General features: G+C 31.9%; 1 protein-coding gene across 1 annotated transcript in view; it reads right to left on the bottom strand.

The window, feature by feature from the left end:
- The window catches only part of LOC147071314 (synaptogenesis protein syg-2-like), a 51,961-nt gene extending 25,606 nt beyond the window's left edge, over positions 1-26,355 (bottom strand). The window contains exon 1 of the mRNA XM_085948566.1: positions 26,265-26,355. The gene's annotated coding sequence lies outside the window, so the exon portion shown is untranslated. The remainder of the gene's footprint in view (positions 1-26,264) is intronic.
- Between the last annotated feature and the right edge of the window lie 1,413 nt (positions 26,356-27,768).

Here is a 27,768-nt window from a genome sequence, read left to right as displayed (position 1 = left end):
ATAATATAATTAATATCATATTTCATACTGTGTAATATAAACGTAGTATAAATAATCAGAGATTATAATATAATCTCTGGCCCTCCTGTTGTGATCGCAATAGATGGTGCCAAAATTCTTCGATAATAATAATATAATATTAATTATGTATGGAAAATAAAACACTTCATTAAATAATAATTAAAACTTAAACCGGGGGGACAGGTTTACTTTTGAATATTCTCAAAGATCCACTTAAAATATTATTATACAATTTCCACTTCTTAATAGTTAATTACTTGCCATTAAATAAATACCTAAATTAATATTGGTTTTAATGCAAACAATGATGTGGTCGGCATAAGTTTTATACAAAAAGGCTATCTTGTAATAAGTAGTTTAAAATATCTTTATTATTTTTTTAATTTAAGGAAACTTTGCTGGTTGCAATAACTTTTCATTATTATATTTTAAATTTTTGTAATCAATATGTAACTGTTTGTTTCCTTAATAAAAAAAATAAAAAAATAAAATATTTACTTCAACCTACAGGATCAATCAGAATATATTAGTGAGAATATAGAATAAAAGAATATGTAAAGGTCCCAATAACAGGTGGACACAAATAGCATAATAAATTAAATCATATATTAAGTACAGTTATAAAGAATATATTGGAGAGTTATTGAAAATGATTATAAAAGAAAAATACAATATAATATTAAGTAGTAATTATAAGAATTACCGCTGTTTTGTTTTCATAATTAACTCTCTTTTTATAATTAATTCTCTTAAACCTATCAAGTATCATTAGCGAGAGGAGCAAGACTAGTCAATGCGCTACCCAAAGACATAGACATTTTCAGTGACGTGTTGTGTATTTTGCATTGAAATTTTATTTTTCTATATAAAAATTGTACTTATGTTTTGTTATTATTATAATATATATATTCTCTTCTTCTCTCTTGTCGTAAACGTCTTGAATTTAGGTTTGTTATGTCCACAATGTTTTAAAATTACGAAAATGTGTGAAATATAGTTGAATTTCACTATCTGACAAATAGTCAATAAAATGTTATTAGATTACCATGCGCAGAACACTGTTTACAAGCAGTTACACTTGGATTTAAACATGTATAACATTAACATTGTTTTTTTTTTTAACAATTTTCACATTTGACGGGATATTTTATCCGTTATATCCGAAGTTCGTTATATCGAGATTATACTGTACTGTTATTTTAAATATACTTACGTTTTATATTATTAAAAGTTTTGATTGCGAGGTATTTTTCAGTAGGTACGCGTGAAAAGTGATGAATGAACTCTAATTTTCCCTACGCTATTTATAACAACACCGATCGTCGACTGTTGACAATCAGCGACATCGTAATTCAGTATTTCCCGCCTGCATGATAACTAATTATTCTTCACCCTCTCTAACGCGAGGTAACCATTCTAAAGACAGGCGTGTCCAACTTAAAGTAGGCTCTGATCGAGTATCAAAATTGGCAGTGATTTACCATACTCTCTCATTGATAACATAATATTACATTTGGCTGAGGACACAGAGGTTTTAAAAATTTAACAACACAATAATTCTTCCACACTACAAAGAAATGCTTAATTTACTATTCGTTCTAAAAATCAGAACGTCGCAGCGGAGCTCGGACCAGGAGCACGGAACATTGGAGCAATGGGGTTTTACCCAGAGCATCAACAATTTGTAGTGCTGCCTCTGTTCCGGATTTTTTTTTATTAAATTTTTGTCCTAAAATCCAATGAAAATATTATATTTGACACTTTGTAACACTAGAATTATTTGAAATACGGCAACACTGCCGAGTGATAAATAACTTCACTTTTTTGACGGAACAGGCAGATAATGAAAGACGATTTACTGTCGGTCACTGTTTAATAAAATTAATAATGAAAATAATAAATCTTATTTAAAAACTACTTATTTTTTAACATTTGTATGGGTAGATATTATAATACCAATTAAAAATTTGTACTCATCGGAGCGGAGCAGACTCTGGAGCGGAGCTGGAGCAAGTATTAGGTCCCGGAGCGGAGCAACTCAAAAAAGGATCCGCTCCAAGCCTCTGGTAAAAATGATTAGTTTTAATCTTTTTTTTGGGTTAAAATATTTTCCTACTTTTCCAAGAGCCTACTTTTAGGATTTTTGGTGCAGTTCTTGTAAATATTTTTATACTAAAAGTGTGAAGCTTGCGGCAAATGAATCTTCAAAATGAAATATCTTGTTACTAAGCCTCAGGCATAAAGCCCACCAAAGCGGCGCTCGGTGCGCTCTCTACGAAGTAGGCCCCCTTCCACCCGCGCATTACCCTTCACCTATGTAATGAGGGGCACAAGAAGCACAAAATAATTATTATTATCAGCGTCTCTCATAACAAAGCAATAAAAATATTATTAAATTTCTCGGGGCTTGTAATTAATATTCACGATGACATCATTCTACCAGCAAAATATCGGACACGCAATAACTAAACAATGAGTTCACTGTTATTAAATAATGCCTTCTCGCCCATCTATCGACGACGCTTCCAGAAGCGTGATTTTGCTTGCCGTATTCAATGAATGGACTACGTTGTATTTTCATTAATTCGTGCCGCCACAGCGACCAAGCCACACAACGGTGAATCATGGGGCGGGCGGGCACAATTCATCGTCAAATCCAGTGTGCGCTGGCGTATTTGATTACGTTGTATTTTCGATGATTTCCGCGCCACTTGTTAAATTTTGCGCGAGTGGCCCACTCGCTGCGTTAAGTGGGCTTTACGCCTTAGTCACATATTATTTTCTAACTTCACTTTCACGTTAAGAAAAACTCTGTATGTATACGTTAAGATTTTATCCCATATCTTTTGGTGCAATATTATTTTTTTAAATTAATAAAATTTCATTTCAAGATTATATAGTAATTACTGACATTATGAATTGTGATACAAAAGCGTATGGTACTTAGCGGGTAATGGCAGGAAACTCGACAACATCTTGAATCGTGGGGTAGATAATCGACAACCGACATTACATTTTCGAACACATTTATTTTAGTACAAATTGATTCACATGTGTCATTGATCTCTCAATACGATGGTAGAGTATACGTTTTATAACTTTTTACTTTTTACTACACTGATACGCCTATTATTTGTCTGATTATCTCGCATAAAATTAGATCAAATGATATTCAGTACATGTAGTAATAAAAAAAAAATCTTCTTCCTCCACCCTGTCACGCCCCAGCATTGGGGCATAGGGCAAGCACAAGTTGGCGCCACTTCCCTCGGTCCATCGGTAACTCCTGCGCCTCCCGCCATGTCAGACCTTCAGCACGTAGGTCGCTTTTGTAGCACCGCCGCAGGCCTTGAGGCTGTGCCACAAGGGTACAAGGGCACACAAATGCTTTTAGAATATATTAATTACATCATTTTCATTCTAGAGCCGGAGTGCAAAGTTATGAAGCGTATACTCTAACAGCATGTACTCTCTTTATAAAAAAATACCAAATGAAAAACTGGATAGTCGTTCTACTAAATACTAAACTAAACAGCCCCTGTCTCTGCATATTACGTCTTTGTTTAGTCATACGGTTCAAATCAAGCATAATTATCCAATAATCATAATAATTATTATCAGGGACAGTATTCAACTTTAAGTAGTTAATAAATAAAACGATTGTCAATATGGGTTTTTTCGAAATTTGATTTTTATACGTTTTCCAAATACTATGAACAGCAGATCGGCGTTATACTTAGCACAGAAAAACGCTGCATTTCGTGGGTTAAATGGATACACGAGTGAAACACAAAATTTTCAGGTTTTTGAGACACTTGTTTTCATAACAAACACAATATGAATCAAGCAATATAATGATTCTTTCGAAAGATATTTGTGTTTATGTGAATTTAAAGTATTTATATATAATATATATCAGTGACGTGCGGTTCATATATTCTGTGGTCCTTAATTGTTTCAAGTTATTCATATGATATGACAGTATAATCAATAAATTTAATGACATACTGGCTGCTCAGTAATGCTTTCTATATGAGCAAATGTAGTTTTGGTGTGGGACATGCTATTTAATAGTATCTCTTTCGTACTTTGCAAACAATTTCCTGTTACTTTAAGACAGCGACTTTTCGTTGACAGTCATATGCCTGTGAATCTATCTGCTGGTACATTAATTATCCGAATACGCTTTTGCACCCTCTGTGCATCTGGAAACTAATCATAGATGCCAATAATGTCAGATAAATTCGGAAAGGAATGGAAATCTAAATATATAATTATAATATATACATATATTGAATTACGTATTGTCGATACTGGTGCAACCAAAGGAAGATTCCTCATAAGTTGTAGTCACGTAGTTACGGTTGGTTGTTCATTTTTTTTACATATAAAATATGTCTCGTCATTATTTAATTTATTCTGAAATCGTAAGCATGCTCATTGATTCATTTTTTTTAAAGATTTTCCTGTGCTGAGAAACCTTTTATTTAGTATTTTAATATGTCAGTGTTGGTAACTTATATACTAACTGGGATTATCTTCAAGCGTGGAATTATACATTATAACACCAAAAATAACACTACAGTTAACATTGATATAAGCACTTACATACTAAGAAAAAAAATCAGAGGAATATTTTTGTAATAAATTTATTCTTACAGTTTAATCTAGAGGATCTGTGAAGCCCACTTGGCAGCTTTCTAAGTTAATACCTGCATCGCGACTCTTTGTTATCTAAATTTATGTAGTTTTTTAACGATGTTTTTATATACTTTTGATAAAGTTTAAATTTAAATAAATTTTGATTGCAAGATTGACCAAAAGATTATTCAATATGCAACTCAGTAGAAATCTAACTAAAGTAGATATTTTCTAAAAAACAGATTTGATTTATTTTTACATCACTTTGTAAATGTTATAGTGACACGAATTGTTGCACGAGATGGACGAAAATTTCATCCCTTAAATTCTAGATATTGTGAAGAAATACAATTGTTTCTGTTATATTAGAAAGATTCGATCAGTTGTGGGTTGAAGAACTCGGTGGCTCGAGGAACTGTTACTGATTGTGAGGCCCCCACGATAAAAAAATAAAATATAAACCTTACATTCCAACAACCAATGTATCTTTTGTTTTTTAAATAAATAAAAATAAAAACATTTAAACTATGAACTAGTCAAAAATCGTTTTTGTTCGTTAGAAACAACTAAAAAAAATATTTTTTAATGATAAACATTACCATTAAATAATATGTAATATACAAATGAGATCCTTTAACGAATTCACACATTTATAACGTTTTTTTCAATTGTAATATCGTCACTGTTCTGGTAGAAGACACTAATTCGAAAAAATAACATATTGAGTTAGCTATACCGACATGTTCCTTATTTCAAACTTTACCGTCTGGAAACCTTCTTAATAAATAAACAGTCTTTATTTTAAAGTCATCCATTTTACGATTACTTAAACTCACATGAAAGACCATTTCAAACATTTAACAACTTCAAAGTCAAATTACTCAAAACTAGTATTTTCCAGTTAGTGTGTTCTGCCAGAACAGAGACGATATTATCTTTCACTTTTTTTAAATATCTTTAGATACTATTGAATGTATTAATTAACATATTATGAAGAACTGTTTTATCAATCAATTACAGTATATCAGTATTATCATGTGTATTTATGTGTATTTCCTCTCTTTTAATAATCAAAATTCATAATATTAGGTTCCAGTGCCGATGGGTGGAGGTAGGCTGTTAAGATCCGACATAAACAGTGAACACTAAACTTTGTAGTTTTTAAAATTCACCCTGCTTAATCCAAGCCATAGGAGATGACAGTCAAAAAATATTCGTTTATCTATAAAATATCTAAAATTATGCCATTAAACCACACATAATTTTAGATATTATATAGATAGAAGAATATTTTTATCGATTATGGTTTAGTTAGGCAGTGCTTAATGACTTTTAAAAAACCAACCAACTCCATTTGTAATATGTATTCTTAATTCAACAAAAAATAAATAAGTATGACCGAAAAACCATTTTTGTCAGATCGCCCATAGCATTAAACTATTATTGTTTGGTTTAGGCATGGTTTAATTAAATTTCAAAAACAAACTAACACTATCGGCAAATTGTATTCTTAATTCAATGAATACAAATAAATATGACTGACAAATTTTAATGTGCACTATTTATATCAAATCTAAATAGCCTACCTCCACCCTTCGCCACTGATATACAGTATATAAATATAAATCTAATGGATATCATATTATTTATTGAGGTATTATTTATTATCTCTTGGCGCAGTGAAAAAAATACCGGTGATCTCGCCGGCAAGTTGAATGGTGGTGATATTTCTTGAGGGTCATTTTTAGATGCTTGTGTTAATAAAAGGGTGAAAGAAAGAAGTTGATTGTAACACAGAATTTATTTCGATTCTTGTCGGTTTAAGGGAAGCCAGCGGCAGAGGAATTTTGAAAATAGCCGATAGGTATACTGGATTATTTGTTAGATTAAGGTTAAGTTTTCATTCTTGAATTCATGAATTTTGCCAACATCAGAATGATATGAAAATTAGCCCGGTTCCCGCCTGGCTTCCCTTAAACCGATTTGTAGCTTTTTTCTTCATTCTTTGTTAACTTGTGTAAATTTTATTCTTTGGCGTAGTTGAATGGTTAAAGAGTTATTAATAGTCGTTTTTAAGAGTGTTTTTCATCTTTCAAAATATGATGTACCTATCGTTGGTTGCCATAGGGCCTAGTCGGAGTGGGTGCGAAACACTGTGAACAAACGTTGGTGACGCAAAAGTCAAAAATGTTTGAGAGCATCTTTCCGATAGCGAGAATATTATGTTAAAAAATAGCCCGATATAATCGTAAGCGAGTCGTATTTAATATTTAATGATCCAAACTGAGGACAAAACTTATTTGTAAAGAAAAAAAATCAAATTTGCATCGCTAAAAAAGGTTAATTTGAATGAACCATAAATAAATCTATTTAATGAATATTTAACTACACACAGTTTTGATTAAATTCAATAATAAACCTTTCAGTGTCAATGAATATTGTAGCTCAACAGGATATACGTAGAACATAATATTGAGGATATTGAGTATGGACATTTTGATTAATCTAAACTAATCTCTCTATAGCAAGCAGGGACTGGGCGATTTTATTTAACACAGATAACGTAATCGATTCATCAGAAGATTTATTAATTACTAAATTATACCAAAATCTCCAAAAGATATTGTGTATTTCACCCAAATTGAGTACCCATAATGGGAACTACAGAATAAAAATGAACCACGAGTTGGAAGAGCTGATTGAACAGCAAACAATCATAAGATACTACAAGTCCCAAAGACTACGATGGGCGGGACATGTGGAGAGAATGCTTGAAGTTAGAGCGCCAAGGATCATGACGAAGTGGCTACCCCAACGGAAGAGACCCAGAGGCCGACCAAGAAGGAGATGGGCTGACGCCGTAGAAGTGGACTGGCTTCATATAGGAAGACCCGGTAACTGGAGAAGTGTGGCGAGAGACTGGAGTGAGTGGAGAGCAGTTGTGGAGGAGGCTAAATCCCACCCCGGGATACTAGCGCCGTGGAAGAAGAAGAAGAAGAAGAGTACCTATAAGACATTGCTCAAAGCATAACAAAATTCTTTCAATCAACATCAAACGGGTCCATGACATAATCACTTAAACAGATACGTACCTACTTATACGCAAAAAAGTAAATCACTAAAATTATTTGTGTCACTGGCATCCTCAGTAATAATTAATTTTGATCAAAGGTGATTTCTGGTGCTTATTGCATTTTTTATCGTTGGGGTCTCAAAATCAGTCAGTGCTTCGAACCTCCACGTTCCTAAGCCCGCCACTGATACTGAACATGTCCAACGCGTCGATCGCATGGTGGATTTTGGCCGATCGCACCCCATATGAATATTGATTGTTGAAAAAGCATGTTCGCATTCAGTTCGAGGTACCGAATATAAATATTTCCTTGAGATTTTGAAGGAGAACCATTATGTACTCATTACCATTTTTACTTCCTTACTCACGTTACGTGAAAGTCATTTAAAAAATAACCGCGAGGAAACCCGCATGAACTGGTTGCATCATTTGATATTCGTATTACGTCACTCATGGCTTGCCGAATGAATGAAATAAAAAGAAGATGTGATTTCCCATGATTTAAATTGTGGCGTAGTTCCTCTTACTTAAGTCAATATAAACGTTAGAAAGTAACTTTCATGAAATGAATGGCAAGGGGTCCATGTCATAATCCTTAAGAAGAAGTCCCGACAAAATTGCGGAGGCATCTGCTTGATTCTGCTATTAAATTGTTACATTTTGCATCGATTAACGTTGCCTATAGGGTTGGGTAAGGTAGGAAAAGGGGTATAAGAAAATTAATTAGAGAAGGGGAAGGGGAATATAGCTAAAACAAAACCTAACCTAACCAATATTTAGGCATTTATTCGGCACCTAACAGCAAGTTTAATAATACTCGCAATCCGTGCTAATTTTGACTACTTGTGTCATAAAAACAATTCCAACACGAAGTGTTAACATACAAAAAAACATGATATGCACAAGATTATATTAGTATTTTTCAATCAATATCCATGGGTATTTTTTATTTGTATAATAACAACATCTAATTAAGCAAGATGTCTTCCAATGATGGCCGTATTGACCGAAATAGACGGCAGATGCTATCGAAGAGAAGATTTTTTGTTTATTGGGCTCGTGGATTTTATCAATCGATTGAATTAAACAAATTGCCATGTTGAATTCAACAGGAAACATTAATGAATATTGTTTTTCTTCTTTCGCACTCAATTAATTCCGCATATAGTGTTCACTATTTATGTTTATTTGATATACAAAAAAAAGAAGTAATAATATATTATTGTATTATAATGACATTATTATTTAATTAAAATATTTTTTAAACTCTTGGAGTCTACATACAAGATGGTAAGCGGCCTGATAGTATCACAATGATTCGAAGAAGAAAGCGAATAAGCACACCCAATGAGGTAATGCGGTAGATATTTCACATACTAGGGGGATACGTCATAAATGATATTTAAGGCCTTCCCCTATCTATACCCTACATATTTCCAAAAATCACACTTCGCCACTGATTGTTAAAGATGTGTAGGGGTTACAAGAATCTCCAGACAGAGTGTACTATTAAGTAATTAGTAATTATTAATTGTAAAATTCATTAATCTCATTGTACGAATCTGTTTTAACTATTGTATCTTTTTGATGGTTAAGGGAAATAAAATGGGACTACTTTATCACGCATAAAATCCTTCTACTCATTGGAACCTACCTACCCCCATCAGGCATCCCTTATCTCAGATGTTCTTTTACCAGGAAAGCATCTAAACAAAGCTTTTAAAAAGTAAATAAACCCCCTAAGACCTAAAGCATAGCATCTTGTGGTAATTGCAAAATAAAACACCTTTCATATTCAATCTCAGTTAAAATATATTATATAACTATTTATCGACAACAATGATATTATATTTTCCAGGTATTCATAGAGGACATTTTAAAGTCCAAGAATGGTAAAAGGACAGAACAAGAAACCCATAGAATTCTATTGAATTGAACTTTTAGTAAGTAGAAGTCACACGGAGGAAAAAAATCACTCAACTATTCATTCATACATTTCTTAATGTCCACGCTATTAAAGTAATATTAAGAGATGGCCTAAAGAAATATAATGAGTTGCCGTAAAATATGATTTTTTTTAAGTCATTAGTGTGACCCAAGACATATGAATATAATATTAATAAATAATAACCTATGAGGTGGTATTTTACAACGCAAATAATATACTATTGTAATTATATTTTGCAAACTTCATATGTAGTCATGCTATTCAATTTAATGGTCTGTATGGTCGGGTAGGAATGGCAAAGTGTGGGATCACTGGCACTAACCCTGATGTTGAAGTTTATCTATTGATACTGATGTTAGGTTCCCGCACTCCTCACTTATTAATTATGCACACGTGGGTAATGTCGATACACGTGGACGGTGGGTGTGAATTATTTTGTTGAGTGAACGGTTGATTCAACGATGTCCCATGGGGGTAGGCAGGTCATGCGGGTGGCACATAATTAAGGATGAAAAATGAAGGGACGAATACAAATAGTACAGCTTTTGAGAGTAGCGGCGATTTCCAATTATACGATGCGGTCTCTTCATTAGAAAAAATCGACAACTTACTTTTAAAAATAAGCAAAGAATAAAAAATCTTGACCACATAACCTTTGTTGCAATTACCCATAAGTGGCATACAGTGGCGTCCCTAGACAAAATGCCGCCCCTGGGCAGTGCCAAAATGCCACCTCATTTTTATACAGTATTTTTTATCATCCGTGTCGTTTATTTTCACAATAATCACAATGGACGTCTAAGGGCGACGGATGTAAACTAGACGTAGCGAACCCGACAAAAAAATGCAGTCTTGTTAAACCTTTTATGTTAATTAATACGTCATTTTGTTACCAACTATTGAGTTGAATTTTTCAATGGAAAGATATTTTCGTTATTACTATTTCTCTAGTATCCAAATGATTCTCCTCGATTTGCCACCCTTCGAGTAACTGCCGCCCCCAAGCGACGCTCAATCTGCCTACCCCCACGGGACGTCACTGGGTGCCTAAAAACCCGTCAGCGCCACATACTAAAACTATCACTATTTGAGAGGAGATTTAGTGGAGATCCTCAAATTCTCAGTAGATGGCGTGTACCTATGTAAATTTAAGATTTTTTGCCTATTTGTCAAATTAAGATAGCCGTACATAAATAATAAAACAGGTAAGAAGGAGGGAACACAAAATTAATGGGAACTGAAATACCTAACGGGTGTGGAGAAACAGGTAATCGATCTCGTGTATGAAATAAATGAGATAAACTTAAACACGTGTCAAGAATACACATATCCTTCGTTCTGACAACTGCTCTCGGTTTATGCACTGACGTTCGTTCAATATTGGTGTATTTGAAAGTTGCAACACACACTATTACACGTCTATAAATATTATGTGTTTCATTTTTGTAGGACACTCACCATTCAAAACCATGCTTCAAAATGTATTGGGGTATAGTCTATTTGAATTTTATTTATTAATCTGTTCTGTGGAAAGAAGGTAGGTAGGTACCTAACTAATTTGCAGACAAAATGAAATTAAAAAATATAAGAAGACAGCATTCTAAGCCCACTTAAGGGTGGTATTTTGCTTATGGACGTCACTGGGTTGATTCACGTGGTATTAAATTCAGTGGCTGCGAAAAACTTAGGTAATGGACATATCCATAGAGGAGTTTAAGGAATTATTAGAGGTCTCATCCTGTCAGCAGTTGATCGATCTTGCTAGTAAAAGTAAATTTGGCAAAATAAATAATAACGATAAGTACCTACTTATTATTATAACGACTTTTACAACTTTAGAAGTGTCGATTAAAAAAAATAGTCAGATAGAGCTTTTGTCAAGTGGAACTTCAGCTTTATTTATGATGAACAGACAAAATTCTCACGACACAATTTAACTCGACCAATAACACAAGAGCCGAGGGGCAATGCGAGCGCCGTGTGATTTATTACCTTTGTTTTTTTTATAGAGTGGACAGGTAGGGTCATTAACGATATTTATTTTATTAAAGGTCGTTCAAATAACTTTATCTCGTCCAGATCGACATTTATACAATAAAAAAATCATCGTCAAACAACAAAACCTATAGAGCTTAGTTATTATTTAAATAAATAGCGTTTTAATGAAATCAATTTGTTAATCACGATTATCATATTAGATTAAGTAATAATGACTATTTAATCATAATAAAAAATATAGATTAGTCTAATAGCAGTTATGACTACATTTTATTGCCAATTTCCTCTTAGGTCTGTTTATAATGTTGTGTTCTTATGCGTTTTAATAGATGTTAAATATCGGTATTTAGCATTTAAAATAAACCTCTTAAAATTTAAACAGCAATAAATTTATTTGTGTCATACGTTCTGCTATTTTAGTACCCTTTGAAGGTATTAATCAAAATTCAAGGCATTTTAGATTCCTATTTTGAAAGATATATTAAAAACCAAATAGCAATAAAATAGTGTTTTTACTATCTATTTAATTTGAAAATATTTCTTAACTCTCTTGTTGGTAAAATAAAACATATACACACTATTTTAATGTTAATTCATTGGAAGATAAGTAACGTTTTATATATTTTAAATATTATGTTATTCTAATATATGAATGCATTAGTAAACGATTTAAATTAAACAATAATTGTATTCATTGACAAACAATTCAATTATCATATTTCACCGGGTTATATAATTGCCATAGATGCGGGTAGGTACAGTTTGAATAATAAATTATTATCTATGTGTTGAAAAGCAAAATAATGTTAGTCCAAAGCACACTACACTCAGGCCGTGATACGAAACTATAAACTTATTGTTAATACTTCGATTGCAATATGGTAAACTGTGTGTAAAAACGATTATTGCAGCCAGGGACTCAGGGAAATGCCTAACGGGTGTGGAGTAACAGGCAACCGATCTCGAGTGTGGAAGAATATGGGACGCGTACGCTTATGCCTCGTTCTGACAACTGCTCTCGGTTTATGCATTGACGCTTATTCAATATTGATGTATTGTATTTGAAAATTGCAACACACACTATCGAACTTCTATAATTCGTGGTTCATTTAGGACACTCACACATTCAAAACTCTGCGACGAAATGTAGTGTATAGAGGTATAGCCCATCGGAATTATATTTATTAATCTGTTCTGTGATTGTAGCATATTGAATTGGTAATAATGTGAACGAAATAATAATATGCAATCGAAAATCGTCATTTTTATTTTGAACAGGTTACCGCACTGCATCCTTAGCTAGGTATAATCTTCGGTCCGGTTTTTCAAATTATAAGTAGTATAATTTTAATAAAAATCATGAAATCAATACTGAAATAATACGCTATATAGTTTATAAGAATTTAAGGAAAAGATAGATATCTCCAGTTTGAAAAGGTGACATGAAAAATGATTATAAAACAGAAGCGAAAGAATTTATGTTAAGCTTCCGTACACAAGAAACGTTTGTCCTGATCTTATCATACTTTTCTCACTTAACGAATTTAAAACGATGGCTTTAAAAATTCTTCACATTAATTTATTCGTCACCTCAACAGGATTTCAGGTAGTTTTTTTTAAGATTAAACTAACAATATTAAAAGTATACCCACCCCTTATAAAAACATTAGAATGATAATTTTTTAAAGGTTTTAAAACGTTTAATGGATGATTAAAAATAGCCTGATAAGATAATACTTTTTGTTCTAAAATAAGAATATCGATTTTTCTGTTCTGATATGAGAATATCAATTTTATTGCATTTATTGGGAAGTCTGATAAAGAGAGGAATTTGTTAAATATTTTAATAGTATTGAATTCATAATTAAGAAGAAAGTGCAAGAAAAAATATGATAAATTCTACATACCTGATCAGTTTTAGTATTCTATAATAAGATCATAATTTGTGGCACTACAGCCCTTGGCAGGTCTTGGCCTCCTTCAAAATTGCGAGGAACAGTGAAGGAGGAGGAGGCAAAATCAGTAAAATTGTATAGATTTCTATGAAAACATTAACAACATTTTATACACGGGAGGCCATGGCGTGTGATCACAGAACAGATTTCTGAGTTCCCTGCGTGTGATACGATGACAAGAATGAAATGCTTATAACTTTTCATACGAAGTAGTTAGGTCAGTGACGAACGGTGGCACACTAAAATTCGTCATTCATACGTATTTGTTTTCATTGAACTATGACTGCAACGTTTTACACTGTACATGGTGTTTGATAGTTTTTAAAATAAATCCTCGCTTAATCCAAGCTATAGTAGTATAAAAAATATTCGTGTATCTATAAAATATCTAAAATTATGCCATTAAACCATACGTAATTTTAGAAATATTATAGATGAAAGAATATTTTTTATCGATCTTGTTTTGGTTAGGCAGGGCTTAATGAATTAAAAAAAAAACTAACTGACACTGTTTGTAATAATATGTCTTCTTAATTCAACGAAAACTAATTAGTGTGACTGAAATAGTGTCACTATTTTTTTCGGATCGCCAATATCTAAACTATTATGGTTTGGTTTAGGCAGGGTTTAATTGTTTTAAATTTTTTAAAACCGGCACCATGTGTAAATCGTATTCTTAGTTCAATGAAAACAAATAAGTATGACAGACAAAGCTTAGTATGAACTATATATATGTCGAATCTTGACAGCCTACCTCCACCCCTCGCCACTGAGTTAGGTATATTATGTTTGAATCCTTTTCCGCTCCAAGCAGAGTTGCCAATTGTCTCGGGTTGGCTGGAATCGTTCCGGAATTAAAGTCCTTGTCTAGGATCTCGGTTGGAACTTACCCGAGATGCACAATATCCCGAATTTTTAGAAAACCCAATCAATAAACGGAAGCTCTTCAAAATCGATTCTCACCGTAAACGTAAAGCCTTAAACATCCCGTAAGAAATATTTAATAAATCTGGCCAGAAGAACTAAAAAAACTCTCGACTTTGAACCTAGACCTCTTAAATATTTTGTTCGGAAAAGTTAAAGAAAGCTCATTAATTTTCCATCACCAGACTTTTCTGAAAGTTGCCAACCCTAGCTCTAAGACTGGACATAATATTATGTATAGGCCTCATCCATACTTTTATAAGGATTTTCCTTGTAGCTTGGAAAAGGCAATCAGTATTAAAAAGTATACTATATCACGTGGCATATGAAAATGCAGAGGCTGCACTGGATCGGCCACGTGCATAAAATTGCGGAGGATATAGGTACCCCCGATGGCAAGAGAAGACTTGGACGGCCGAAATTGAAATGGCTGGACTGCGCCACGAGAGATTTAAAAATGCTCGGTCAAAACAACTGGAAAGTGTCAGCGCTGAATCGTCCAGGATGGAAAAAGTTTTTGAAAGAGACCAACACCCGACAAGGGTTGCAGTGCCATAAATGATGATGATTGTGATAATACATTATAATATATGTGATGATTGATATGTTATCAGTGGTGTTTAAATTATTTTGACCAGTATAATTATGTACAATGTCAACAATATTAATTAATTATAAACATGTAATGAATTTTAACCTAAATATAATCGACTTTCTCAAGTTAAAAAAATGTTTAAATTCTATCTGTAAATAATTAATTTGTAATCAGTAATCTCAAAGTGTACCTCATTAAGAAGACAAGCTTAGTTTTAAATGAATAAGTAAACAGAGTTCGAAACCGTACGGTAAGTATGTGATTTTTCTGTAAACAATTTAACCACTCGACAGAGCAAACAAGAAAGTAATTTAATATCCTCCGTTGTTGACTAACCGTCAATATACTTGACACAAGCTGACAGGCAAAAGAAAGTGCCATCGTCCATGTTAGGTTTTTACGCAATCATAATCATATTAAAGTATACGAGGCTGGTTTGATAAGTAAGACAAACGAACAAATATTTTGGTCGATGGAATTTTATTTATTACCACGTTTTTCTTAGCTCGTATTCTTGTTTGTTCAGTGGTTGTTTATCCAGTAAAAATCTTGCAATTGATTTTTAAATAACTTCCCGACTAGCTAGACATTTGAAACTTTTAGAATATATCAGAACACGATGCCAATGCATTCTTTTAATACTTTTAGCCATCTTTAAGTAGAATTAAATTCATTTTCGGTAAATTCTGTTTTGTATAAAAAGTTATTTCGGAAGAAATCTGTAATCCAATCCACTATTATTGGTTGCTAAGGGGATGGTCCTAGCAACTAAATTATTAATATATACATGCGTTACTATGGAAATCAAAATGACATTTCAGTATTTTATATTTATTTGTTTGTTGCAAAATAGAAAAACAATGATTTGTTGACAATTGCCTTATTTGTCCTAAATTATTAATACATAGAATTGTCAAGTTTATTATGATTCAACAGAAAATTTAAAAACGTAGTATATAAAAAGTTCTTTTTATCTTGTAATTATTTTTAAGGTAAGCTCTTCATATTTTATTAAACGATATTTGAAGGCCATTATGCCATTTTTATTGAGCAATATCTCAAAATATTCTAAATAACCTTTTCCACTATCGCTTCAGTAACATCCGAAAAAATATTTCCTTCGGCCGATGCCTATCCGAATTCATAATATATTTTAACGATTGCGTTACATGTAAATTGTACGTGTTATATTTCGCCTTATCACAGTTAACCATGAGTTGTTGTACAGTAAATATAAATCCGTATAGCATTGAGATAAAAAATGTCGCGTTTTTCAGATAGAGTAATGATCTAATGTTATTAGATATAAGAACATTAATGTGATATTGATTGGTATTACATATTTGATAATATGGCTATCATTATTATCCGATATTTGATAGGTATGACCAGCGCTCGAAATGGAAAATTTTCTGAAGATATTAACATAGTTATCAAATTTTATGTATATTTTATAAAAATAAGTGTGTTAGATTTTTTTGTTATATGGCTTATCTAGGTCAGGCGGTCAAATTATATTTTTCACGAGACAGAGCGATAATTTTACCGATTTTACGAACCAGAACGGTGCTCCGGTGCCCTCCGGTCCATTTCAAGCCCTAGTTATGCATACTTACGAGCACCTGCCGACCAACCTAATTTTGAATTACTAATGCCTTTATATAAATATATGGTATGATTGTATTTCTAATTTACTTACCTACGGATTAAAATAGCTACGATCGTTTTTTTAACAACATGCCAATAATGCAAAGTAAACAATATACCGAATGGTAACTTTATATTTTCTCGTTTGAAGAATTGAAATAAAATGTGGGGTATTTATTGTTTCTCAATATTTTTATTCTTTCATTATTGCATTTACATTACTTATCAAATTATCCTAGTAGTTAATGATACCGGCCCGTTACGTTGCCAACAGACAATTGTATAACAAAAAATATGAGAAAATCGCGTAATTTTGAAATACCTTAAATATTAACGGGAAAAATGAACAATTCAGAACAAAGTTTTTTTAGTCATATTAATAATATTTTAATACTAATCATATAAAATCGATATATCCTATAGAATAATTAATTATTAGCTGAAACCTTTTGTTGTAAGATTTAGAACAATTCCATAACTATTTAGTTTCATTATTAATCCAGGGATTTCGCACATTTTCAAATAATTCATTGCCAACACGTGCACTTCTCGTTTATTACATTTACTTTTTTATAATAAATTAAAAACTTTTTTCTTAAATATATTCGATAGACGATAATTATTTTAGTTACGTTAATTCATTATTTTGCATTCCGTAACTATTTACTTAACTACAAGTATAAAAAATGTTTTCAGACGATATAATGAAATCAGGCTATAAAAGAGTATGGCATAATAATTATTATACCCGGTAATATTTCTACTGGTAGGCATTAAATAGTTGCGATTGTCTTCGCTAACGCTGAAATATAATGTAATTTTCATTCTAACATCTAACATTATTTTTAATATTTGTTGTAAATATAAGTACCCATGTATAGACAATAAATTAATTGATTATGCACATCTTCAAGTTTTAACGAGGGAAGAATTATTTTCTTTTAATAAACATCATAAGGCATAATAATTATTCTCAATCTATATTAAAAATGTGTCAAGCGCGAAATGTATAAGGTACAACTACTGAGAAGATAGAAGCATATTAAACTGACTTGCTTATTTACTCCAACAAATCGTAACGTACGTCTATTCCTTTGCGCATTTAATTCAACTGTGCGGCGTCCAATCCTCCCGGAGGCCAATTGGGTCGGTGTCGAATTGGGTCGGCGTCCAATTGGGCCGGCGTCCGATTGTACCGGCGGCCAATTACCGGAGGCCAATCGGCGGAGGCCAGTTTGCGGTGCCAAATCGTCCTAGACCCCATTAAAAGGGCCCACAACATAAACACTCTTATTTTGTGATATCACTGTCATCTTCAATAACAATTATTTTTAGGTATATGGTATAATTATGAGAAAGAGATAGGTACATTGATATTTTTACTGAGTATAAATATTGGTAGTTGGAAATTATAGCTTTATTTTATTGTTTATTATGGGGGCCTCAAAATCAGTCGGGAAAGTATGTAATTATTCAATTTTAGCCTTGTATATATTTTCTTTCAATATGTTGTATAAGTACCTACCAGGGTTTTTTGTAGAAAACTACAGATTACTATTCCACACAAATATAATTTAAAAACATAAGTAATTCAGTATTATTTACGGTTCAATGTTGTTTCATTATACTCTGACACTACTATCATAGTGCATTATGAAAAAAATCAAGATATTATTAAATTACTACTTCCAGTTTCGCCAGAATCGGTATCATTAAAAGACTTAACAATAAAACACGTTTTCACAACAAAAAAACAATTACCCAATTAAATTCTATTTGAACTAGCCGTCGATAGATAGGTATTATATTTTTTGTATGTTATATTTTATAATAGACCATGTTTTAAAAATAAAGATATATAACCAGAAAAGCGACCATTTTCAACTGTGACAATCAGCGGCGATCCTCTTTGACTCAAATGACGCAACCGATTTGTCAAAAAAAATTATAAAGGGACATCTAAACAGTTCAAACCATATTTAAAAATATATTAGGTAAATAAAGTGTACAAAAATCTATAAAACATGCGTATTTCTCAAAAAATTGTCGCAGAACAGACGCTCGACTAACATTCAACAATGTTAAAATCAGTGACGTCACATGAGAGTAGACAGATTATAGGTTGCTAGAAAGAGAATTAAGGGACAAATTGCGAATACTATACACCTAAATCTTGTATAGTAGATTTCGTGGACGTGAAATTCAAATAAGCCTAGGGGACTGTCCGAGGGGTATGTCTTTAATCGCGGCACTGTATGTAGTTTTAAAGTATTTACCAAATACGAGTATAATATTAATATTTCATCGTTAACTCTCATTTAATATTATATACTAATAAATAATGACCCTTTTTAAATTAAACTATTAATTATTTACAAGACATTAATAATACACAATATTAAATATATAACTTTAACATCAATATTTTTTAAGAACAGCGTCAGTAAAATCACTAATAACATCTTGGAAAGAATTGGATACCAACAACGACCAAAAAAATAATGCGAAGTGGGTTACGCCCTGAGTGAGGCTGTAACAAGGTTTAATTTACGAGTGTGCATAAATATGGAATAAACTTAAATATGTGTTAAGTCTGTATCATAATTTTCATTAAAAATAATCACGTAAACGTAATGCGCATTATATTTTGGTAATATTTGAGGACATTATGATAATTTTAGCTTTAAAGCCTTGGTCCATGGTGACTGGTCTTTTTATTGTGTTATTAATCTGTTCTGTAGACGGAAAGGGAAGAGCTGCTCAAGCTGTTGGGCCCATCGGACCGTCCGACCTGGTCGCCACAAAGACCAATTTTGTTGCATTTAATAAATTTGCTGCGTCATACTGCCAGCGTAAAGATCTCTTCACTTAGATTTATCGGCAGCTTTGTACTAGTTTTTTTTACATATTAGTTATTACAATAATTATTAATTATTTGTCCTGTTTTCCATAGAGACTCTAACTCAGTGGTCTCCAAACTCAATAAAGATATGAGTTACTTTCAGAAATTGAAATTGTCTGGTGAGCTACTTATACATATTCCTTCTTTATAATTTTTTTATCATCGTCCTTTATCGTATCATACGTAATATTATTATATTACTTAAAATAAATTAGGACACCGGACTTCCAATAAAACATAAAATGCGTACTTCAATTATTTATTTATGTATGAACAAAATAACAATTGAAAAATATCTTGAAATAAGTGTGAGTAAAAGTAAAAATAATTAGTGAAAAGAATGGCATTCACTTTCCTCCATATTTTTTTCAATTCTCGGTGAGACCTTGTCACTCCCATCCGAATGCAATTATCAAGATGTACATCTATGAGTCTGTTTCTATATTTACTTTTAACCACCTTCATAGTAGAAAATGTTGATTCACATAAGTAGGTAGAACAAAATAATGCCTTCATTTTGAGCGCAATAATTCGAAATTGAGCTGAAACAAATTGTCCAAGCAGCTCAACTTTTTTAATGTCACTAAACCGCAAATTTATAAATATTATAAAATATCCTACCCTAGCTACCGAAAATCCCGCCGAGAACTACCGGTAGCTCGCCAGCGACCGTTTGGCGATGACTGCTCTAACTTAATAAAGACATGTAAATTCAGTCAAAGCACATTTGACTGCATTGTGACATTAGTCTTGGATAACTTCTGGATACAAAAATTATGCTTCACGATCAAATGTAGCGTCACAGGCCAGTGTTGCCAGCTGTCATTCACAAAAATATGTTAGATATGGTAAGAAAATTAGTGAATGGCAGACAACTGCCTTAAAACTAGCATTCCAAAAAAAATCGTTATTATTTTTACGAGAACAAAGACTAAAGATAAATTTATTATTTCATAACTACTAATAAATAAGCCTTAGGTACAGACTAAAAATTCTGTGTTGCAGGGTAAAAGTTCGTAAGTCGCGCTTTTACGAAATTATATTTTAGTGCCAATATGTGTGTCAAGAATAATAAAATTATGCTCTTTTTTGTGTATCATAAATTTTGTCACATGTTAAAATAAATAATATACGTACTTTTTAATTAACTATTTATTTTATTCAACGAATAATTCACAAGATTTAAGAATGTACCATTCTAATTATTGAACATACATCATTTTGAAAAACACTTATGAGAAAATATATTATAACCGATAGAAAAAATCTCTTTGAAAAATGTAAGCCATCGGGCTGGAATCGAACCAGCATCTCTTGGGCATCCCCGCCCCGTCCGCGCATTATCCTCTATGCTACAAAGCGACGTACAAATTACGACAAATTTTAACTATTGGCCTTTTTAATACCTGCTCATCAGCGCTCTTCGAAATTAAGCTACTTTGGAAATCGGTTTTTGTTTATTAAATCAAAGTAGGTACCTACTACCTTAATTACTAGCCGACGTTTCGGCTTTCACCAATATTTTTATGATGTAACTTACTTGAACTTGCTAATAATTTTTAATTAACTATTTCTTTTATTCAACGAATAATTTACAAGATTTAAGAATGTACCATTCTAATTATTAAGTATTCTAAGTAGCATGATTTCGATTTTTCGAAATTTGTCGCAATTAGTACGTCGCCTTGTAGCATAGAGGATAATGTGCGGAAGGAGCGTAAACCCAAGAGATGCTGGTTCGATTCCAGCCGGGTGGCACTTTTTTCAAAAAGATTTTTTCTATTTTATTTTATTTATAATATATTTTCTCTGAAGTGATTTTCAAAATTATGTATGTTAAAATACATCCTTACTTTAATTTTTAGAAATAGCTTAAACTGGGAAAATCATTTTTACTCTAAATAAACCACGCGGCTTAAGCGTCGGCCTATAGCGTCGTGGGTCGCAGGTTCAAATCCTGGGATTGGCAAGTACACATATTGTTTTTTTTCAATTTGTGTATGAGTCAGAGTATGGACCTAATATGTTGAGGAAATAGCTGACATCCATCTCTCGTAAAAAACAAAATTTGTTAATACAAACCTCCGTTCTGTGGAGGCCCATATGATCTTAGTAGGATCGGACATGGTCGAAAAATAAAATACTTTTTCAAAACATTGAATATAACACAATATCAAAAACTTAAAAATAATGTAAATTAAATCACAAAAAGTTACACCAATTAACTTCTAAGTGAGAGTATTTTGAATACTGTGATTTATTTCCAAAAGAATTATCTCTGCTGCAACCCCAGAATTAATTCTACGAAATTTGGTCAGCATTATGATCATAAGTATGTAATATTTATTTTATTGGTAAGATATTATAAAGGCTAGGATTTTCAAGTAAATTTAGTGTAATATTCTAGCTATTTTCAATGTCGAAAAGCGCTGTATTTAACGCCAAATTTTGCATGCTAGATGATAATTAAAAAAATTCTAGATCTGGCAACGCTGACCCGGATGTGGTGCGGGGTGGTTGTGGTTTGGTGTTGCCACTATTTTCAATGTTCTGTAGGTACTAACTTACATTTAAGTTATTTTGGAGGAGAACTTTTCCCATCCTTTCATTCGGTATATTTCAGAGGCTCTTCAAGAATGGATATTGCCTAATTTGAAAGAAAATCAAAATATTTTTGTTTGTTATCAGCATTAATGTCTCTTAAGATTTATGCATTTTTTTAAAGAAAGGAGTCGAAATTAACGGCAATTTAAATTATTCAATATAATATTTATAGTTGTTTCTGCCAATAAATAACGGATTATCGATTATTTTTATTTTCGATGATGACATCTTACAAATGTCAGTTTTTATTATACACTACGGTGTAATTACTTCTTTATTATATATTTTATTATACTCACCCAATAATTTATTCCCTTCACAATTAATTATTATAAGACGACAATATGCCAAAAAAATAAAATAATAAAACGGCTAATTACCATTTCAATCCAAACCTGCCAAAGAGTAAATCTTAACAGAAAATTTAACGGATGATTGGAAAAAGGATATTATTCAAGTTACCATAGTTTTTGGTAAAACAAAAAGAACTGTTTTCTGAAGAAACTATACGTTTTTTTGAAAAAGTTACTATCATTTAATTATAGGTCTAACCTTTAAATATTTAATTATAAAAAAAATAAGTTAAAATACTCATTAAATTATTAAGTATTATTAGTTGAAGGTGCTGGAATGTTATCCCTTTTCCACTAAACGCTTTCACAGTAGCTAAAATATTTCAATAATAACAAAACATATTATTTATTAATGAATCAAAACTATAAAAAAATATTGAAATAATACAAAATACAATCGGTTCTATTCATCGTTGTCACTGCCCCCAGTATGGGTGGTAGCAGTCAAAGGGTAACATTTCCGGAATATTATCCTTTTTCTACTCAGTAAAATTGAATGGTCGATTTTTACAATGGAGTGAGGCTGGAATATTCCCCGTTTTACACTCAATATAAAGAGTATACAAATACCTACAAAATGGTTATCTCAGTTGATTTTTCATAATTGTAAGGATTATCGCAAGACAATGATATGCCACATAATTATGAATTTGTTTATTTTGAATAGAACCAATTCCCAGGGCATACACTCACGTTTTACTAAAGACACTTAAAAAAATACACTGATGTCTCAATAATTATTATCAATGTGTAGGTCTTAAAAATTCAGATTTTCCTAAAAAATGGTTATAACAATAATATGATATGCCATGCCATGCCAGTCAAAATTGATATCGGTCAGTCATCCACGCCTTCTGCTCCAAACAGAATAATTAGATGTGAGATATATCGAACATTTTAATGAGGATAGTAATTTTTCCTGTTACAATAGTGAACGAACAAGAACATTAAATTGCTCATATGTTCAACAAGAACAAGAACATTAAATTGCTCCAAACTATGTTTCTGTGCCATATCCATTGTCTTGCAATAACCCTTTCAATTTTGGAATATTATCCTTTTTTCCAATCACCCGTTCAATTGTTTTACGCATACAATATGGCTAACATTTATAATTTGGAACACACCAGAAAAATACCAAATAAAAAAAATATTATTGAAAAATACGTGTGACTCTAATATGCGTCCATCGGATTTTGTTAAAAATGTGCTTTACCAATTAATTAATCTGTATCATTTTATTTACGCCTAAAAATTGACTATCTATGCGTTTGACGTATTATCTCAAATACGTTTATTGTTAGCGGCCATCTTTTGTGATTCAAATTTACTTTAATTCTTAGAGAACATCGGGATTACTACAAACTTTAGTTTTAACTTACTTACGCTAATGTTTTTACCATATGTTTTTATCCAATTACTAATACAAATGATTTAAGAATGTAGCAGTCGTTATTGAATATACATAGTGGCTAATAACAAACAAACGTTCTTGTGCAGTTCGTTGTAACGTTAGTATTGTTTTTCTTTCATATTTTATTTTCGAACAAGAACAAAGTGCATATTATTCTATCAGCCGATTAACACCTCTTTGTAATAAATCCATGAAAAATAACATTGGAGCTGTCAAAAGTTATTTACAATCATAATCTTCATGTCGAAAATATGTCTGAGACGCATTCTGCAGTTTTTGGAAATATTATTCGGCGCAGACCAGATAACTTGGAGAGTCTGGTAGTTTTGGGTAGTCTCTAGGGAAGGCAAAGCAGAAGACCGTCGGCGTGCTGGAGAGGCTAAGTGAATCAGATTACTAGGGGCAGCCTTCAGTCTGCCTCGGCAGAGAACCGACAGGGGTGGAAAGTCACTCTGACAGTAAAAATACTCAACCTGATGTGCAGTGGCCTGGGAAAGGCCATCATATAATAATAAAAATAGCCTGGCTTCAAAACCTTGGTCCGCAATTGGAAAAGTGCATATTTTAATTTTTTTAAATTTTGTAGAGTATACGTTTTATAACTTTGCACTTTTTACTACACTGATACCCCCCTGTTCGCCTGATTAGCTCGCATAAAATTAGATCAAATGATATATATTTGAATTAATATAATTTATGTAGTAAGTAAAAGATAAAAAAATAAATAATATACCTAAGTATGTAAAAAATAAATTATATCATTTTCATTCTAGAGCCGAAGTACCAAGTTATGTGGGTCTATTCTATACTTATCGAACGCTAAAGTGATAAATAGTATCAAACTTAGGGTAGGTTTGTATCAAAATATTAGCACTGATTGTAACAATTACACGAAGTTGGTTTTTATTGTTGCAATAAGTGCTTTAGTTTAACAGCAGTAAGATAGGTGCTGTTAAAATATAGCACTTATTGCAACAATAAAAACCAACTTCGTGTAATTGTTACAATAAGTGCTAATATTTTGATACAAACCTACCCTAAGTTTGATAATATTTATCACTTTAGCGGTCGATAGGTATAGAATAGACCCAATGAAGCGTATAGGTACTCACTCTTAGAGATGGGTTTCGGGAATTTCCCGACAGGAATTCTCGAGAAATTTTCGAGATTTTCCATCCCGAATCTCGAGAATTGTAATTTTTAACATTTCGGGAAATCCCGGATCTCGAGAATCTTTTCTCGGGATTTGGTATTTCTATATTATCAAATATTAATTGAAAAAACGAATTTCTATATGAAAAAAGTGGACAGAAAATACAAAACGTTCAAAGACTGATTAAGCCAACGTCGACTCAAAATGAGCGCAATTTTTCCAAACGCAGCGCGATTGACAATCTGTGTTTTTTGAAATTCCATTTTAATAAGTAATGTTTTTAATTATTTTTGTTTTCCTACTTCTATTTTGTTTGTCTTCTTACATTAATAAAAAATATTTTTTTGGAATTTGTCTGTTTTTACACTGATTTTAGGATTTAGACAGTTTTTTTTTAAATTTCCCGATATCTCGAGAATTCAAAATTTCATCATTTTGGGAAATCCCGAATCTTGAGATTGAAATTTTCTCAGGAAATACCCAACTCTACTCACTCTACAATCATAGTGATTATGTTTGCGACATAATCACTAAGATTGTACTAAAATGGTTGCATTTTTTCAATATAAAATTCAGAATTTTGCGAAAGGTTAAGTTTTATTAATCTAGTAATATTTATATTTCTGAAAATATAAAAAAAAATTGTAGACAGTTAGGTAGTCTATGTTGTCTAAGTAAACACGGATAGAAAATTTATCGTTTCAATATGTTATTCATATGAAAATGCGTTATGTACTAAATACTACTATAGACTTAGATTAAGGTGTTCATAATTAGTATGTTATATGGTTTTAAGGCATAATAACGAAATATTAATTATATTAAATTTCGTAATTTTGTTTTTTGATCGATGTATTTTGTTTATCTAAACAGAAGAAAATATCGATTAAAAACCTTGTTTATTATAAATTTAATACTATTCATAATATTGTAAGATTTAAAAATGGAATTCTACAAAGAAATAATAGAAATCTAAAGTCTCAAATAAAAATTATGCGATGTATACAAATTAGCACTACAATATTGTAAAACTTACCCCTTCGTAAATATAATCAGTTATTTTATACACACATCCACAATCAACACAAATAGTTTTTTTAATGTACATTAAAAAGAACCTTCCACAGTAAGTTCACTCAGTAGTCTTATTAAAAAGAAAATCTCAATAATAAATTGTCATTATGTACACTTTTCTTTCAGTTCAAACACTTTAAAGTAAATTCACACTATTAATCATTAACTATTACAAGTCAAACAATTTATTCACTTTACTTAATACTTATTAAAAATAATGCAGATATATCGCGAAAAATCCTATGCTTTATTGGATTAATTCAATATTTAAAGCTGATCTTAAAACACATCCACTTCCTTCGACGCTGCAGTACAGACTGGTTAAAGAATACGGAGAGAATTTTAAACTTTTAAAAAGTCGGTAGAGATATGTACATTGTACGGTAGTCGGAGGCTATACGAGGAAAAATGACCAACAAAGTATTTGGGCTCTGAACTAAATACCACTTGATATGGCTCGATTTTATATACATAGGTACATACACTGTTTTTCAAAAAGCTTTCTTAAGCTTTTTGAATAGTTGAAAAACTTTTCAACATTGTGTCAAATAATACCATAACAGTTTTTAGTAGTTATGTGTTATAGGTAGATAATGTTCTTATATACAGAAGGTTTGCAATGAACACGAAGCTTTGCGTGCATACAATATATATATATATATATAATAATTATTAGGTATAGTTAGTAGTATAAAAATACTATCTAAGTTGTGTTGTTCAAAATGACGTAACTAACAAAATGACGGTATTATTAGTGTGTCATGAATATATAAAATGATACATAATTATTTACCTATTATATTAAAATGTTACATTATTTTTATAACATGTACCTACATGCTAGCTGATAACCACTGCTCCCTATGTGACACTAAGCTTTGTCAGTCATACTTATTTGTTTTCATTGAACTAAGAATACAATTTGCTGATGGTGCTGGTTAGTTTTTAAATTTCAATTAAACCCTGACTAAGCCAAACCATAATAGTTTAGGCATGGGGAGACTGACAGGGCTCTAGCCTGGGGACCCGGGCTCTGGAGGGGGCGGTGTGACGGGTCAACCTGATAAATGAGACAAACACACATCACAAATTTGCTCTAATAGTGAAAAAATTCGCCTGCAGTGCTATTTTGGTTGCAGAATATTAACATTTTAAAATATTTAGTTGTGTAGTGCGATTTTTAATTATTGTGCGTAGATATTCAGCAACTCCATAATTCAAGTGGATAACAATACAAAAAAATACTAAATATACCCGAACACCCTCAATTTTTCTGTAGAGCGTCCCACTGCCTATAACCCTAGCGATGGGTAGGGGTCCGTTAAAGATCCTGGCCTGAGAGCCCTTTTCAGGTCGTGGGGACCACTAGTTTAGGTATGCTATGGGCTATCCATACCATATAAAAATATTGAGACGACATAGCAACGAACCATACGCATTCTCAGACCTAATTTAAGTTCGCGATT

The sequence above is a fragment of the Rhyacophila brunnea genome, unplaced genomic scaffold, assembly GCF_057557595.1.
Source record: "Rhyacophila brunnea isolate RB1 unplaced genomic scaffold, BYU_Rbru_1.0 scaffold_20, whole genome shotgun sequence".
Lineage (NCBI taxonomy): Eukaryota > Metazoa > Arthropoda > Insecta > Trichoptera > Rhyacophilidae > Rhyacophila > Rhyacophila brunnea.
The sequence above is the reverse complement of the archived record's forward strand: the minus strand, read 5'-3'. Positions and strand labels throughout refer to the sequence as shown.